Source organism: Octopus bimaculoides, chromosome 4 (assembly GCF_001194135.2).
Source record: "Octopus bimaculoides isolate UCB-OBI-ISO-001 chromosome 4, ASM119413v2, whole genome shotgun sequence".
NCBI lineage: Eukaryota > Metazoa > Mollusca > Cephalopoda > Octopoda > Octopodidae > Octopus > Octopus bimaculoides.
The window spans coordinates 71,515,003-71,522,617 of record NC_068984.1 but is presented as its reverse complement, the minus strand read 5'-3'; positions in this window follow the sequence as shown (position 1 = coordinate 71,522,617).

The window sequence follows — 7,615 nt, the reverse complement described above, 5'->3', positions numbered from 1 at the left end:
ATAGGTAATCTTCAAGTTTAGGGGGATAAAAAAAATATTCAAGGGAAGTAAATGAACGTCTTACCAGTATTCTCCGTACGTCTCTGTTTATAAATAAATCACACCCGTGATTTGATTGACGTTAGGGTTAGGGTTAGGGTTAGGATTAGGGTTAGGGTGTGATTTATTTATAAACAGCTAGAAGAAAACGGATAATACTGGTTAGTCGTTCAGTTATTTCCCTTGAATATTTTAATTTATTTTTTTATCCCCCTAAACTTGAAGACTACCATATATATATATATTCATTGTTCTACCACGGCATCCACGTAAAGTTGGATATAAAGATAACCTTTTAGCAGTAATACTGCATCTGTCGCTGATAATTAAATTACATATGTGTATGTGTTTGCGCGTCTGTATTTGTACCACTCACAGTTTGACGACCAGTGTGTTTAAAGCCTCGGAAATTAGAGGTTTGTCAAAAGCATCCGATGGAATATTTACCAGACCTAAAAATAGAATTGACGTGTTCCACTAAATAATTCTAAACGCCCGTATGCCTTAGCATACCTACAATCCAGTAAGGAAAGAATAACTGATAACAATTTACCAATCAATTTGAGGATATAAATGTATCTCGATATTAATGAGAAATTTAGAAGATTGATAAAACAAGTATAATATAAGTTCGTTTATCTTACGTGCACCTAAATTAAAGCAAATTTCAAATAGAAAGAATAACCCTTATATTACATATATCAAAATTATTTACTCAGATATAAATCAAGTAGACCTTCAGGTGTTTCAGAGATTTTAGAGCGAGATTCTGATACAGAATATCTAGCTGATTAGAATGAAATCCGATTTAGGTAAACTTTACACGAGCTCAGAAGGGTTGGAATTAAATTCAAATTAATGCCAGTTAATACTTCCCCGAGGAAAGGGTAAACAAAAGTTAACGTCTGTTGCATCTAAGACCAGAGCGAAAATGGACCTGACTATTTATTTTTCATTCACTCACCTTTTCATAGATTTCCATATAGGTGATTGGTTGTAATTTAATGTTCGCAAAACCAGAGCTGGTGAAACTTGTAAATTTCATTTTATTCTAATATCCGACTAAGTGTTTGGCAAAAATACGAGATGAAATTTGAAACAGCTTGATTTGAAGTTACTGTTGAATTCATATACTTATGTCATGGAATACTGTACAGAAATTAATAGATTCAACCTTGTACCGCTATTACAGGTGAGATTTTGTAGGAAAGATACATTTGGACAAAAGAAGTTTTGTCGAACAAATACGAGGTAGAAATTCAGAGGTAATTACTTAATCATCAATGAACCGTTATAAGGCAAAATAAACGCTGGTTGGTGTTGAATTCACAACCAAGATATAACTATACACTCCATATATATTCAGTCTAACACTCTAATAATTCGCCCCTCGCCATCACACATTTATAATATGCAAATGCGGCAGAATATATATAAAATAAATGTTGCTTTTTAAATACTTAAAACTGTCTACTTATTCTTCTGTGGTGGAATGTGTATGCATTAGAAATAACATACAATTTCAAGCTAAAATAAAGCTAAGTATGTAAGTGTGTATGTTTGGATGCAGATGCATATGTGTGTGTATGAATGAAAAATGTATTTCCTATTTTTATGAGATATGAAGAGTCAAACAATTTAAAATAAATTTTAGAAGTTATAGATAAATATCTGAGAGACCTCATAACACATCGATTTTAATTCGAAGCGAAATGTTGATATCAAATCTGAAATAATTCCATTAAACTATTAAACTTTACTCTAACCATCACGATAATATCTTATTTTTCAGCGATAATATCACTGGTCAACAAAACATTTTGATCAGAATTGCTTCGGGTGGACGAGAAATACTTTATGCTGATTTCAAACCTGGCATCAGTTTTATAACTGAATAGATTTTTTTTTTCAATTGAAACTAATGATTTTTTTTTTATATCTCTATTTAAAATATGTTGTATTTTTCATATTTACTAAGACGTTTGCTATTTAATTACCAAACCTTGGGAATGTCGTTCTTGTAGCGAGAGTTTCCGCTGTGTAAAATTCACACACTATATCGAATTATTGTTATATTTTTCAAATATACCACAATATTTCGATTGTCATTACGGTAAGAAATTCACAAAGCAGATTGGATCTCTCGCACTTGCTCAAGAGAGACAGCATGAGAAGAAAATGACATTTTGCTATACGCATGCTTAGTGAAGACATGAGTCATCTTCCCTGCAGCTATTTTTCTGAGTAAAAACGTATTTCGTCTTTTGAAGAAAAACAAGTAAGAAATTCGCTATACATTGGTAATTGATGTCGACAGTACACACTTTTATACACGATTGTGAATTTCTTGAATCTTAACCTCCTTATTTTGAGTTTTTCGTCATTCTTGTAAACTTTGCAATGTAAAGGGATAAGCGCTCATGGATTCATAGTTTGTGTGGATCATATTGGTATCGTGTGGTTTTCGGCTTAGGTAATCTAATTTGGATTAGATAATGCTTAGACATTAGGGCTAAGTTTTTGGAGGTTCTCAGTAATATATCCAATACTTGACCAGTCGACTACTTTAAGATCATGTTCGTTTTCCCTAAGATTACGGACTGTCGCGGGTTCCAAACTTTGGCACAATGTCACAAATGTTGTTGGGGGAAGGGTGTAAGCCGATTTCATTGAGCTGTGCTCAACCGTCGCTTATTTCAACGATCCCGGAGGATGAAAAACAATTCGAACAAGGTGGAATTTGAACTAAGAACGTAAAGGAGGAAGAAATACCACTAATTTTGCCCGGCATGCTAACGTTTCTACCAGCTCGCCACCTACTTTACAAGAAGTACTAATTTAGAATTTTAGGACAATGCTAGTAATTTAAGGGAGGCGCAATGGCCGAGTGGTTAGGGCAGCAGACTCGCAGTCATAGCATCGCGGTTTTGATTCCCAGATCGTGCGTTGTGAGTGTTTATTGAGCGAAAACACCTAAAGCTCCACGATGCTCCGGCAGGGGATGGTGGCTAACCCTGCTGTACTCTTCCACCACAACTTTCTCTCACTCGTACTTCCTGTTTCTGTTGTGCCTGTAATTCAAAGGGTCAGCCTTGTCACACTGTGTCACGCTGAATATCCCCGTGAACTATGTTATGGGTACACGTGTCTGTGGAGTGCTCAGCCACTTGCACGTTAATTTCACGAGCAGGCTGTTCCGTTGATCGGATCAACTGGAACCCTCGACGTCGTAAGCGACGGAGTGTCAACAACAACATGACGATTACATCGACCGAAGTACTCGACTGGTAATCATCCTATCGAGCTCGAAATGATGAAAGGCGAAGTCCACCTCGGTGCCATTTGAACTCAGAACATCAAGACGAAAGAAATGCTGCTATGCATATTGCTTGACGTGCGAATGATTCTATTTTTTTTTATTACCTACTACGGGGCAAACATAGAGGAGACAATATACAACATCTGAAGACATACAGACAGAGAAAAAATTTAGAACAAACAAATGAAAAAATTACATGAAAAGTGAAATGAAAAAATGGAATGAAGCCATTCTGCCCCATTTCATAGCAGCTTCATTTATACCTTTTAAACTTCGTTCCCACAAGAATATCGATTCCAAATTCTTCCACCACCTTCTTATATGTGATATACTGTGGTAATACGTCCTAATTTAATTTCATTTCCCAACACCTATATCCGCTTTTAAATCTTGTTGTTCATCCGAGCACTACGCGCAACAGTGCCATCCCTTTATGTTGTCAAAACTCGTTGTTCCGACTGTTATAAAGTCTTCCCAAGATAACACTTCTTTACACAGTTTTTCATTTGAGTAATCATACTTTACTGTGTGGCATTTTTTCCTTCTATTTTGTTTGGGGGGAGTTTGGGAGTTTTTGTCTGTTTGTACATGTTTCTGTGTCAGGGGGATGGGCGGGTTTGGTGTCTGTAGAGGAAGGGTGGGTCGAAGAGGGTGTAGGTGAGTGTTGGGTGGTTATGGGGCTTAATTTCTTTCTTGTTTTTTTTTCCCTTTTATTTCGCGTTCATTGTCTGTTTGTTCTCTACTTCTGTTAATATTTAGTCTTCCTCTTTATTTTCTTGCTCTTTCTGGGGCTCTTCCTTTTGTATCTCCTATCTTTGTTTTGGTTGGTGAAGGGCAGTCCGCTCTGATGTGGCCATAATTAAAGCATCGAGGGATTATGCCCTCTACCCTGACACTCATTATCACGTCGTCCACAATTACTGTTTCCTTAATATTTTCTAGGTTTTCGGTTGAACTTTGAATAATCATGTCCAGTATCTCTCCCTTCCATATAACCCTTTGCGTTTTTGTGGCCTGGAGAACCGCTATGTTGTCCTCATTTCCCAGAAGGACAGCGGCTGCTATCCATGCTACATCTATCTCTAGTTGATTTCCCTCAATCCTAACTCTGGACGCACGTTGTCTACGGTAAGTGGGCAAAAGCAACACTTCCTCACTCTTAATTGTAGTCGCTGCGTGTATTTTTTCTGTTGCCGAGTCCTTGAATTTCAATTCCACTACTTCGAACATAGTACCTCTTGGAAGGTACACTATTTCATGCATATTGGTCTTAACGCTTTCTCTATTTGACCCGTGGTCATTACGTCAATTTTTCATTTTGTACAATATTGTTCATTCTTTGATATTATTAAGCGTCTCTTGCGGGGCGGGGACAATTTAGCGTCAAATCCATTCCAACTTTTAAAATATTTGTAATTTTCATATTCACCGATATTAATACCATTTTCCTGGCACTTTGCCACGTCCATAAAGTTTCTCTTTTCTTCATTTAATTTTTCGTCTATTTTCTTGACTGTTTTTAAAAATTCTTACTCTAACGACGACATTTCTGAAAAGGTGAAGTCTTCTTCAGACAACTTTTTCACAAAGCCGACCCTGCTCTATTAGGAGGGGAAGCAAAAACAAATTGCTGCAAAGCAGTAAAACAAAACAATTAACGAAGTGTCTGAAACACTGATACAAAAAAAAATGATGTTAACGCTCTGAAAATACCACCAAAACTGACTCACGTACACCTTGAAAAACCGGAAGCGGCGACGATTCTGCCAGATTGCCACTTTCTTTAAAAGAAATATTAATTAACAAGGTGATAAATTTGATGTAAATTGTAGAGGCGCAAATATGCCTTCGCTCAGTTTCACAAGAATGTCCTATTGGGTGATTTACATGCTAATGAGGCAGATTAATCACACGAAAGATTGTCATCATTACTCTTTGCTCATTCGGTGTTGACATATTGTTCCTTTATAATATTCTATATGGCAGAAATCAAGACGTGATTTTCTCTTATCAGTGCTCAAAATTGCAGTGTAACAACTTTTCATAACAGCCTGTTGCTAATAGACTGTAATCACAGCATATTAGCTATATGAAGAGGTTTCTACTGGAGAATATGTAAAAATATGCAAAATGTTTAGGAAATCATCAGTCCCTAAACCTTTTCGTGGTTTGAAAAGATATGATATGACTCATCCGTTGCAAGTAGGCAATTGTCGCCTTGCCAGTATTCAATTTTTTGAAGCATCTCCTGAACATTTCTGTCGTTATATTTGGCTATGCATTGAGCGGTTAGTCCCTGTCGTTTTGTCGAAGCGCATCATATACGATGACAGTTATTCACACAAAACAACAGCAGTTAACTCAATAGAATTTTTATTATATCCAGTATGAGACAAATGCTCATATTTTGCTTCAGTTACACTCTTTTAGATAGAACGGAGCTATATCTAAAGACGTTAAACAAGTTATATCTTTTTAGTTATACGAAATGTTTCTTGTTTTTGAATTTATTTGAGTAAAATTTGAATGTTAGAGTGTTACGCAAAATATGTATATATATTTTCCTTCTGAGTTCAAGACCTGTTGCGGCCAACATCACACTATCCTTTGCCAAATTAGAAGAAATAAGATAACCCGAGCTGTGGATAAATCGTTAAATAATATAACAAAATTTTATACAGTAGTTTTTCTTCATCTTTACGCTTTGAGCTCGCACGCATATGGTACAATGTTGTCTGCATCTATCTATCTACATGCAGCCGGGTATAATACAACTGAACGAGTACACTGGAGATCAGAAACCTTGTGCTCCCAATGGTAGTTACGTCACAAATGCCGCGTTCTTGTCAAAGTGTCGTTCTCCACACTAATAGTGATAAGAAGTATAGAGAGATTAAACTATGGTTTCGGTTTCGCCACAAAGTGATTTGGAACAAATCTACAAATCTGGAATAATCTTTCTAGCGAAAGATACTAGGTTTGAAAGACATATTGAAATTCCTGATACCTTACAAATGTATAAATAAACGTTGTACAATTTATTCTGCATTTGCCTTTAAGAAAAAAAGATTAACGAAGTGTCTGAAACACTGATCCTGACGAAAGGATGTTTATTTTCTATTTTAGAGAATGTGTCTCTTATAGTCTCTTTTATTTGAGTTCATTTCTTCCGTCTTTTATGTCCAGTGGTGGGATATGAACTCTCATTCCGTATAAGAGATGCTAAAGTATGCACTCATGCATTTTAACTTGACTCGACGAATAATAATCGGAGATCAAAACATTGAAGTGTTAACTAATGACTCATGATGACATCTATAAGCTTTGTCCGTCTAGTCGAAAAATTTATTAACGACTCGTTAAAATAATACATTTGTTACAGTAGACAACTTCTATGGGTGACAGAATAAAAGATAGAGAACATTTTGTAAAGTTTTAAAATGCGTTACGGTGTGAGATGACGCTGATAGTACTAACAATACTAATATTGATGATAATAATAATAATAATATTGATAATAATAATAATAATAATAATAATAACAATAACAATACTGAAGATGATGATGATAATGATGATAATCATAAATAAAATATTATTTAAAACTAATATAAAAATAAAAATATGAGATTATATTCTAAAATAAAATATGAAATTAACTAAAGATATTAAAACATAATGCTGAAAATTTAAACAAAATATAAATATTAATGAGTTTTTTAAATATTTTAAAATCACAATGGAAGTTAATATCTCAATTGTTTTTACACAAGGATAGGTTTGTTCAAATGTATTTATATTAAGTTGCCGTGTCTTTGTATTATTTGTTGGCAATTTATGCAAATCTATACTACACAAAATAACTACTCAAGCAATATACTTAATGAAATATTTTAGCTCATAATTGAAACCAGATAAAAAAAAAAGAGGACGAAAAGAATTCAGTGTCATAAAACATTAAAGAAGAAATTTCGCTTTGATTTATTTTAGATTCACCGTTTCTATCTAACTTGCACACATACGTCTGTATGCTGACAAACAAGGAATTGAAGAGATACACACGTACGTCAACAAGGAAGGAAACATTCACATATAAATTGACAGCGTGTTCCTTTAACTCCATTAGTGGATTGTCGCCAAATATATACAGAAAAGTAGTTGATCGGTGATATTATCTTATATCGTAGCTACACATGTGGAAGTACGTGATCAGAATCATATCATATATATAAGTGTGTGTGTGTGTGTGTGTGTGTG